The sequence below is a fragment of the Capricornis sumatraensis genome, chromosome 18, assembly GCF_032405125.1.
Source record: "Capricornis sumatraensis isolate serow.1 chromosome 18, serow.2, whole genome shotgun sequence".
Lineage (NCBI taxonomy): Eukaryota > Metazoa > Chordata > Mammalia > Artiodactyla > Bovidae > Capricornis > Capricornis sumatraensis.
Genome location: NC_091086.1, coordinates 58,525,212 through 58,537,484, shown reverse-complemented (window position 1 = coordinate 58,537,484; position 12,273 = coordinate 58,525,212).

Here is a 12,273-nt window from a genome sequence, read left to right as displayed (position 1 = left end):
GTCAGTAGAATTTTTATTTCTCATAGCTGATCCATCCATTTATTTTTCATGGAAAATTTTAGTGTTATTGTTTGTTTTTGTTTGTTTCATTTTATTTTCTTTTTTAATATAAATGTATTTATTTTAATTGGAGGTTAATTACTTTACAATATTGTATTGGTTTTGCCATACATCAACATGAATCCGCCACAGATATACACATGTTCCCCATCCTGAACCCCCCTCCCTCCTCCCTCCCCATACCACCCCTCTGTATGCAAGACAGCAAAAGAGACACAGATGTATAGAACAGTCTTTCGGACTCTGTGGGAGAGGGAGAGGATGGGATGATTTGGGAGAATGGCATTGAAAGGTATAATATCATATATGAAATGAATCGCCAGTCCAGATTTGATGCATGATACTGGATGTTTCATTTTACTTTCTTTACAACATTTCTTCATGTGGCCTCGTCCTTAGTTTTGTTGTTTTTTCCATGATCAGTCTTTGGGCCCTTTAATTCTAACAGGTACTTTTTAAAAATCATGTTATTAATCCCCATCTTTTCTTCAAACATTTTCTTGTGTCTGTCTTAAATTTTATTTCTTTTAAGACTCCTGATTTATTTTCCCATGCTTCATTCTGAAGGTTTTTGTTCACTTATTTATATCTTAAGCTCATCTATTTGCTTTGTAGAGAACTTATTATATTCTCTACTTCTCCAATTACATATCTTAAAGCTACTAATTTGTTGATTTATAATTATTGGCTGACCTATTCTAGTATTGCTACAGCTGATTAAATAGATTATCTAGAATTTTGTGTTAGGTACTACTCTGTCAGTAGCATTAAGAAAAGAAAACTGTCATACTGTTTATAGCATCCCCAGAAAACTCTCTATAGTAAAGTAGATGAATCTTTGGGTGGAAAATGCATAAAATTAAAGAGGAAATCACAGTTAATTCGATCTCAGTTCACAAAAACAACTTACATTCAGAAATTCTCCAACCTCAGAGTTAGTTTATGAGTTGAAATTTATTAAAAGGCAATTGGTCAGAACTGGAGTGTAAAAGTGACTGCTAGTTATCACTGTGTCCACGAATATTTATCTCAGTTCCAGGATATCTGAACCAAGTTATGAGTTGTCAACATGTTGAGGGCAAGATACATGGTTTTAAACAATGGTGGAGAGGAAGCAAGTGCAGAATTCAACAATACCTTTCCTTTTTTAATCTTCTTACTGCAACTGTTTCATCGTCATTTTTGTATATATAAAAATGTGACTATTTTACAATTTTAATTCTTTTGCATTTAGCTAAATTTTTCATTGTGCTTTCTTAATTAAAAAAAGTATTTATTTTGTGGATTTGAATTAGCATTACATTTTCCAACTATGAGTTTTTTGTTTTTTAATATAAATTTATTTATTTTAATTAGTGGCTAATTACTTTAAAATATTGTATTGGTTTTGCCATACATTAACATGAATTTTTAAAAATGATTTATTTCCATTTTTTAAATTACCTTATTTTTCATTTTATCAAAGGTTTAGTATGCAATAAATCCAAGAATCCCCATATTGCATTGCAGATAACTCTGATCCAGCATTTTTAATTCTACCCTTTCTTAACTCCACACATTAGTATCTGTACAATTGTTGGTGATTTTATTTTGTGGCAGTTCAAATACATATTAACATGCATCACTACTTACCTACATTTGCTTACTGTTTCTTCTTACATCTCAGAATTCCTTCTGAATTCATTTTCTCCTTCTTTCTGGATTCAGTCCTTTACAACTTCCCACACATAGTGGAGATATTTGTTTTTGTAGGCTCTCTTTTTTTATTTCTCTGATGTCTCTTTCTCTTTTCTCTTTCTTTCTTTCTTGATAAAACTGATCATTGATCACTGATTCATCTGTACATAACTTTCAATCAATATTTCCATTCAGGATTGTAAAATATATTATAGTTATTCTCTGTGATTATTATAGGTTTTATTTTTAAAATATATTTGCACATATATTTCTTTGCTGTGCTGTTTTATAGCTATGTTTCACCAATTCTAGACATTTCTTAGTCACTTTCACTTCACATATTGTGGCTCACTCCTATATATTGTTTTAATATTGTCTCCTGTAGTTTGAACTAGATATTTTTGAACCTTATTTCACCTTATTTCTTTTCATTCTGTTTCTACACTTTCTTCCATAATGGCTTTAACCTTGTGTACCTACTTTGCATCCAGTAATTTTATAGGTATAGCTTCCAGTTTAACTATTTTTTGTTCAGCAATAGATCATCTGAGTTATTTAAATGGCTTAATGTCTTTTTAAAATTGCCTAGACTAGACTATTTTTGATTGTATATTTTTATTATATTTTATTTGAAAATATGTAATTATTCCTCTAAATGATATAATTAATTACTTCATTTTTTTATTTCTTTTTTTGCTATCACTTCTTTTGTGTTATTTCTCTACATGTCACTGGCTTTCATTGGAATACATATTAACTTGAATTTATTTTGTGGAAACTTATAAAAAACTAAGTAAGGATGTGATTTTATTCCCTTATTAGAATTTGAAGTTGCTTCTTTATTACTAAAATATTCTATTCATCTCTATTTGGTGATTTAGGACTTTTTATATAGACTAATTTATCCCTCCTACCTCATCTTCCTGCTATTGATAATATTGATTTTTGCATTTCCTTAAAAATTAACACAATGTGTTTCAGCTCACCTTTTTTTTCTTACCAGATTGGCAATAGGCAATATTATATGTTATTTAGAATTTAGTGTTCAAAAGCAGAATATTTTTTCAAAGTATCTGTTCTGCCAGATATAAAGTGTGTGTGTGTTAAAAAAAAAAAAAAAAGCCCACTTAATTATCTTTCTATGTGGTGAACTGCCCGCTAGTAAGTAAAATGTTAGCTATGATATATTAGGAGTGATTAGGACTAATATTAGTGTGATAACTATATAAAAAGAGATCCACATATTTATTTAACCAACAAAACTCTGCTATTTTGAAACATTTTCTCAGTAAAAAAAAACTTATTATTTTAAAAATTTGATTAATTCAAATATATATTAATGAAACATTCCAACTTATTTGAAGTCATGAAATCTGATTTAAGACAACACTTAATTTTAAGGTACATTTTTCTAAAGAAATATGTTGTTGTTCACTTACTCACTCCAACTATTTGCAACCCCATAGACTTGCAGCACTCCAGGCTTCCCTGTCCTTCACTATCTCCCAGAGTTTGTTCAAATTCATGTCCATTGAATCTGTTGAGACCACGTATCCATCTCGTCCTCTGTCATTCCTTTCTTCTCCTGCCTTCAATCTTTCCTGGCATCAGGGTGTTTTCCAATGAGTCAGCTCTTCGCATCAGGTGGCCAAAGTATTAGAGCTTCACTTTCAGCATTAGTGTTTCCAATGAATATTCAGGGTTGATTTCCTTTAGAATTGTATGCTTTGATCTCCTTGCTGTCCAAGGGACTCTTAGGAGGTTTCTCAAACACTAAAGCTTGAAAGCATTAGTTTATACTGATTCGTATGTTTTTTTTTTCACTTAATATGCATTGTAGCATATTCTTAACATACAAAGCTTTGCTGGTGGCTCAGATAGTAAAGAATCTACCCATGTGGGAGACCCCAAGTTTGATCCCTGGGTCTGGAAGAGCCCCTGGAGAAGGGAACAGCTACCCATACCAGTATTTTTTTCTGGACAATTCCATGGACACAGCAGCCTGTTGAGCTACACAGTACATGAGATCGTAAAGAATTGGACATGACTGAGCAACTAACACTTTTCACTTTCAGTGTGCATTGTGGCATAGTCTTAAAGCTTATGCTTGGAATCTCAGATTATGTTATAACTTTGTCAATAGGAAAGACATACTCCTTTCCAAGTTTGGACTTACCTTCTTATCCTGGTGACACAGTGATCAAGAATCTGCCTGAAATGCAAGAGGACACCTGCAATGTAGGAGACCTAGGTTCGATTCCTGGGTTGGGAAAATCCCCTGTAGAAGGTAATGGCAACCCCCTTCAATATTCTTGCATAGGAAATTGCAAGGAGAGAGAAGCCAGCTGGGTTAAATTCCATGGGATTGCAGGAGTCAGACACAATTTAGCAACTAAACCACCACCGCTATCAAGTAGCAACAAATCTGGTTTAAAAATGTAATTTTGCAATTATTTTTCATTTTTTGAAATTTACTTATTAACATATAAGGTAATGGTAAGCCACTTCAGTGTTCTTGCCTTGAGAACCCCATGAAAAGTATGAAAAGGCAACATGATAGGATACCGAAAGAGGAACTCCCCAGATCATTAGGTGCCCAATATGATACTGGAGATCAGTGGAGAAATAACACCAGAAAGAATGAAGGGATGGAGCAAAAGCAAAAACAATACCCAGTTGTGGATGTGACTGGTGATAGAAGCAAGATCTGATGCTGTAAAGAGCAATATTGCATAGGAGCCTGGAATGTCAGGTCCATGAATCAAGGCAAATTGGAAGTGGTCAAACAACAGGTGGCAAGGGTGAACGTCGACATTGTAGGAATCAGTGAAGTAAAATGGACTGGAATGGGTGAATTTACCTCAGATGACCATTATATCTACTACTGTGGGCAGGAATCCCTCAGAAGAAATGGAGTAGCCATCATGGTCAACGAAAGAGTCTGAAATGCAGTGCTTGGATGCAATCTCAAAAGCGACAGAATGATCTCTGTTGATCTCCAAGGCAAACCATTCAATATCACAGTTATCCAAGTCTATGCCCCAACCAGTAACGCTGAAGAAACTGAGGTTGAATGGTTTTATGAAGACCTACAAGACCTTGTAGAACTAACACTAAAAAAAGATGTCCTTTTCATAATAGGGGACTGGGATGCAAAAGTAGGAAGTCAAGAAACACCTGGAGTAACAGGCAAAGTTGGCCTTGGAATGTGGAATGAAGCAGGGCAAAGACTAATAGAGTTTTGTCAAGAAAATTCACTGGTCATAGCAAACACCCTCTTCCAAAAACACAAGAGAAGACTCTACACATGGACATCACCAGACAGTCAACACCGAAATTAGATTGATTATATTCTTTGCAGCCAAAGATGGAGAAGCTCTATACAGCCAAGAAAAACGAGACCAGGAGCTGACTGTGGCTCAGATCATGAACTCCTTATTGCCAAATTCAGACTCAAATTGAAAAAAATAGGGAAAATCGCAGGACCATTCAGGTATGACCTTAATCAAATCCCTTATGATTATACAGTGGAAGTGAGAAATAGATTTAAGGGCCTAGATCTGATAGATAGAGTGCCTGATGAACTGTGGAATGAGGTTCATGACATTGTACAGGAGACAGGGATCAAGACCATCCCCGTGGAAAAGAAATGCAAAAAAGCAATATAGCTGTCTGGGGAGGCCTTACAATAGCTGTGAAAATAAGAGAGATGAAAAGCAAAGGAGAAAAGAAAAGATATAAACATCTGAATGCAGAGTTCCAGAGAATAGCGAGAAGAGATAAGAAAGCCTTTTTCAGCAATCAATGCAAAGAAATAGAAGAAAAAAACAAAATGGGAAAGACTAGAGATCTCTTCAAGAAAATTAGAGATACCAAGGGAACATTTCATGCAAATATGGGCTCGATAAAGGACAGAAGTGGTATGAACCTAACAGAAGCAGAAGATATTAAGAAGAGGTGGCAAGAATACATGGAAGAACTGTACAAAAAAGATCTTCACGACCCAGATAATCATGATGATGTGATCACTAATCTAGAGCCAGACATCTTGAAATGTGAAGTCAAATGGGCCTTAGGAAGCATCACTACGAACAAAGCTAGTGGAGGTGATGGAATTCCAGTTGAGCTGTTTTAAATACTGAAAGATGATCCTGTGAAAGTGCTACACTCAATATGCCAGCAAATTTGGAAAATTCAGCAGTGGCCACAAGACTGGAAAAGGTCAGTTTTCATTCCAATCCCAAAGAAAGGCAATGCCAAAGAATGCTCAAACTGCCACACAATTGCACTCATCTCACATGCTAGTAAAGTAATGCTCAAAATTCTCCAAGCCGGGCTTCAGCAATATGTGAACCGTGAACTCCCTGATGTTCAAGCTGGTTTTAGAAAAGGCAGAGGACCCAGAGATCAGATTGCGAACATCTGCTGAATCATGGAAAAAGCAAGAGAGTTCCAGAAAAACATCTATTTATGCTTTATTGACTATGCCAAAGCCTTTGACTGTGTGGATCACTATAAACTGTGGAAAATTCTGAGAGAGATGGGAATACCAGAACACCTAACCTGCCTCTTGAGAAACTTATATGCAGGTCAGGAAGCAACAGTTAGAAGTTGACATGGAACAACAGACTGGTTCCAAATAGGAAAAGGAGTACATCAAGGCTGTATATTGTCACCCTGCTTATTTAACTTATATGCAGAGTACATCATGAGAAACACTGGACTGGAAGAAACACAAGCTGGAATCAAGATTGTCAGGAGAAATATCAATAACCTCAAATACGCAGATGACACCACCGATATGGCAGAAAGTGAAGAGGAACTAAAAAGCCTCTTGATGAAAGTGAAGAGGCGAGTGAAAAAGCTGGCTTAAAGCTCAATATTCAGAAAACGAAGATCATGGCATCCGGTCCCATCACTTCATGGCAAATAGATGGGGAAGCAGTGGAAACAGTGTCAGACTTTATTATTTTTGGGCTCCAAAATCACTGCCAATGGTGACTGAAGCCATCAAATTAAAAGATGCTTACTCCTTGAAAGAAAAGTTTTGACCAACCTAGATAGCATATTCAAATGCAGAGACATTACTTTGCCGACTAAGGTCCATCTAGTCAAGACTATGGTTTTTCCTGTGGTCATGTATGGATGTGAGAGTTGGACTGTGAAGAATGCTGAGCGCCGAAGAATTGATGCTTTTGAACTTTGGTGTTGGAGAAGACTCTTGAGAGTCCCTTGGACTGCAAGGAGATCCAACCAGTCCATTCTGAAAGAGATCAACCCTGGGATTTCTTTGGAAGGAATGATGCAGAAGCTGAAGCTTCAGTACTTTGGCCACCTCATGCGAAGAGTTGAGTCATTGGAAAAGACTCTGATGCTGGGAGGGATTGGGGGCAGGAGGAGAAGGGGACCACTAAGGATGAGATGGCTGGATGGCATCATGGACTTGATGGGCGTGAGTCTGAGTGAACTCCGGGAGATGGTGATGGACAGGGAGGCCTGGTGTTCTGCGATTCATGGGGTCGCTAAGAGTCGGACAAGACTGAGTGACTGAACTGAACTGATATGTAATATTTGGTGACAGATACAAACAAAATGGTTGAGAATCATAAAACTTCAACTTCAGAATTCAAAAAAAAATTAGAAAAACAAGCATAATTCTCTGAAAAAATATGAAAAATTGTAGGATGCAGATTAGTGAATTTTTCTACAATAACAAGCAATTGCCCCCAAATCACATCTTACAAGTTACATCCATACACTGTTTTCATTATATACCAAGATTGTGAGTTACCTGTTTATAGCAATTCTCTACATATCTTAACATTCTGGGATAGAAGTTAAAGTGAACCCTACTTGAGATGCTCAACTTTTTGGTAGAGAAAAGAGCATAAAACCTGGGAGAATTTGTAGTATCTTAAACCTTCAATTCAAATTGTCACATGACTTGCCTACTCAAAGCAAGGGGTCAAAGCAAGTCACATGCCCAAGCTCCAGACCTAGAGAATATGCCCTTAATTTGCAATAGATAAGCAGATACGATCTTCCTTCATAAAAAGGAGGAACATATAATTGGGTAAAATAAATACAGAATGTAATAAGAGAAAACACCTAAAGAAAAAGAATAGATTTAAGTTTGTACTACTCCAATTAAAATAAATAAATTTAAATTTAAAAGAATTAAAAAAAAAAAGAATAGGTGCAGTAACTTTGTGTTCATTTGTGATGTGAATGCTTGAAATCATTTCTCATCCAATTTCAAGTATATAATGCAGTATTATTAACTATAATTACCATGCTGTACATTGGATGCCCAGAATGTTTTTTACCTTATAAGTGAAATTTCTACCCATTGCCGGTTCTGCTTTAATAAATCTGAAATAGAGAAAGAAAAGAAAAGAATTATATGCAGTTCTATAGTTGAACAATAATGATGTTTTCTATTAAAAACTGTACTTAGTTGAAAAGATACGTATGGCATGCAGCCTCCAGTCTATCCAATAATATACACAAATAAGAGAGGGATCAGTTCAGTTCAGTTCACTTGCTCAATCATGTCTGACTCTTTGTGACCCCATGGATTGCAGCACACCAGGCTTCTCTGTCCATCACCAACTCCCAGAGCTTGCTCAAACTCATATTCATCGTGGCGGTGATGCCATGCAACCATCTTATCCTCTGTTGTCCCCTTCTCCTCCCGACTTCAATCGTTCCCAGCACCAGGGTCTTTTCTAGTGAGTCAGCTCGCTGCATCAGGTGGCCAAAGTATTGGAGTTTCAGCTTCAACATCAGTCCTTCCAATGAATATTCAGGACTGATTTCCTTTGGGATTGATTGGTTTGGTCTCTTTGCAGTCCAAGGGACTCCCAAGAGTCTTCTCCAACACCACAGTTGAAAAGCAACAGTTCTTGGGACCTCAGCTTTCTTTACAATCCAATACTCACATCCATATATGACTACTGGAAAAGCCATAGTTTTGACTGGACAGGCCTTTGTCACAAAGTAATGTAACAGAGGGATAGCTAATAGTAAACTGTTACAATTTTTGAAAACATAAAATAATAAACATATGGCATTGCTAGCATTGATTTGTTAACTTAATATGTTAAAAAACTATACAATTGTATCTATATAGAAATGTGGTACTCAGACTAGTTATTAAATTCAGGTCAGTGATCACACAATTATAAGTGAATTTCTAATAAGAGTGCTTCTATTGTACATAAAAAACTTATGTGCAAATCTTTATTCATAACAAACATTAGTCCTGCAACAATTTTGTAAAGTTCAGCAGAAAATTTAAAATTAAAATATTCACTGATAAATAACTAAAGTTCAAACTCCATAACAAAATATTAAGTGGTGGTATAACTGAAAGTGGAGTCCACATGCTCACCCCTCAAAAGCCAATAAACATTTTGTTGGTGGAAAGTAACGTATTGCTTTATTTCTGCACTTGGGATGGTGGGGAGGGTGGACTTCTGTCAAAAAGGCAATTCTTCCCCACTGACAATCAGTGGGCAAGAGATTTTATGGAAATAGAGAGAGGGCAACATAAAGAAATAGCACAGTCGACTTGGCAGGCATCTTCATATTGGTCCTTGGAGTTCTTATCAGCATCAGCTTGATTGTTTTAGGTAATTAGTCTTCAGTTCTAGCATCAGCTTGTCCCCAGGTCTTTGAGACCAGTTCTCTGAGACCAGTTCTCAGAACTGTGATGGCTTATGTCATTGGCTATGTTCTGCTCATCATGTAGTTGATTCTTCTGCAATATCTACAAAGTAACTCACAAGATATGGCTCAGGATATTATCTGTAGACCTTGAGAAGGAACTAAAGGGCCATGAGTTTGCTTAATGACTAAACTCTATTTATTTTGTTAGGTTTTGACTTTTTTTTTTTTTCCTGAATTTTCTCACTTCTAAAATGTAGATTGAGAATGTGGTGGTGGTTGAGGGAACAAGGACTGCAGGGTCGTGCTCCATCTCAGTAACTCTTTTCTGTAAGGTTGAGTTGATGGCAGTGACAGCCACTCAGTCATGTCTCTGGAATTCTCCAGGCCAGAATACTGGAGTGGGCAGCTGTTCCCTTCTCCAGGGGATCTTCCCAACCCAGGGATTGAACCCAGGCCTCCCACATTGCAGGCGGATTCCTTACCAGCTGAGCCACCAGGGAAGGCCTGAAGTTGATGTCAAGACAGGCCCAAACCTGGAATGCTAATCTATGGACCTCAAAACAACAGGAGTGACCTCCAATGTCAGAAAAGGTCTAAGGTGCATAGCAACCTAAAGGTAGTGGTAGTTGTTGTCTGTCACTAAGTCGGGTCTGCCCCTTTGAGACCCTGTGACCTGCAGCACGCCAGGCTTTCTTGTCTTTCACTATCTCCTGGAGTTTGCTTACATTCAGGTCTGTTGAGTTGGTGATGCTATCCAACCATATCATTCTTTGTCATCCCCTTCTTTTCCTGCCTTCAATCTTGCCCCACATCAGGTTCTTTTCCAATGAGTCAGCTCTTTGCATCAGGTGGCCAAAATATTGGAGCTTCAGCTTCAGCATCAGTCCTTCCAATGAATATCCAAGATTGATTTCCTTTAGGATTGACTGGTTTGCTCTCCTTGCTCTCCATGGGACTCTTTAGAGTTTAATACTTACAGTTTGTAAGTATCAGTTCTTTCATGCTCCGCCTTCTTTATGGTCCAACTCTCACAAAGTTAAATGTAGTGGTAAAGATAGTTAATTGATATAGTGTACCTATGGACAAATAGATAGGTAACCAACTTGAAATCTGTTAACATCTTCAGTAAGAAAATGGCAAGATTGGTGGAGTAGGAAGAAGAGAGTAGTCATCCTAGTGAAGATCCTGTACTCAGTTTCTAGAATTGTATGGATTTTCAAATCCATAGTTCATTTATCAGTATAGAGGGGTTTTAGCTAGGAATGGTTTTTGCAACAATGCAATCAGTACATATTGCAAGGATTTCTTCAGTTCTTCTTCAGAGACTTCAGTAAATTAAGAAGAGAGCTACAGTTTGTTTCTGAAAGCTGTCTATTGGCTGAAATTCCTTTTCTGTTAAGGCTTTTAATTGATTTGATGGGGCCCAGTGATATTATAAAGGGTAATCTGCTATACTCAAAGTTTACTAATTTAAATATTAATCTCATGTAAAAAAATACCTTCATAGAAACACCTAGAATAATCTTTGACCAAATATCTGGTTACCACTACCTAAGCAAATTGATACAGAAAATTAACCATTCCATTTTGTAATATTTTTTTTTCTTTCTTCTTTTCTCCTTCCTCTCCTCCGTCTTCTTTTTCCTTGTCCTTCTTAACATCCTTATGCCTTTGTGTAGATAGGACATTGAGGTAATAACTAAGAAAGAGACATGCAAACAGTAATCAACTATATTCTTATGGTAATATATAAAGATCAGACAAACTGTGAGAAATCATGACTGCTGTAAAGTGAAGTGAAAGTAAAGTCACTCAGTCGTGTCCGACTCTGCGACCCCATGGACTGTAGCCTACCAGGCTCCTCTGTCCATGGGATTTTCCAGGCAATAGTACTGGAATGGATTGCCATTTCCTTCTCCAGGGGATCTTCCCGACCCAGGGATCGAACCCAGGTCTCCCTTATTGTAGACAGACGCTTAACCATCTGAGCCACCAGGGAAGTCCTTTGATTGCTGTAAAGTAGTGCTATTAATCATGAAAAGTAGATTTGTGGAAATATTTTGATTTTATAGTATTCACTTGCTGCTTTTAATTCACTTTCCAATTAACTTGCAAGGTTTCCCTTTTCAGATTTTGGTGGCAACAATGATTAAACAAACAAACAAACAAACAAAAAAGAGTATAATTCACAGTTTTCCTGACAGCAGTATGAAGAAAAAATGCTTTGTCTGATAAGCCTAAAACTTATTTAAAAGATTGCAGTCTTTACTTCCACATTCTGTTAAATGTCAACAATGTTTAACCATTTATTCAGACCTAAAATGAATAGTAATTTATTTCACACTCCATTTTTCAAGATTATCTGATAAGATTCAGGTGGAGTCCCCAAACCAAATTGTGTTTTCCATCCTGTTGTTTCATATATTGAGCACTGCTTTTTTGAAGAAAAATTCAATCTACCATTGAATTTTTACTGTTTATTTTTCTTATTATATAAAGACATGTAATACTATTTAGAAAAGGCTAAATTCTACTTCATGTGTTTTGAAGAAGAGTGGTATGAAATGGCAAAAACCCTAATTTTTAACTAATTGGGCAAATTTACTGGTGGGAAAATCTTGATACCACATTTAACCAAGAAATATTTATTATTTGTATCAGGTCAGGCACAGAGCTATACAATGAAATCAATGTGGTAAATATGAGGTGTTCTGCATGCTTCTTCTTAAAGGTATAGAAAATGAAATATATAAAGTAATAAAAATATCCAAACAGTGATTATAGAATGGAAAATACAGAGTGCTATGCCCTGGGCCCCTAGTTGAGGGTAAGAATCAGAGAGCTTGATTTATTCAAGTATAGTGG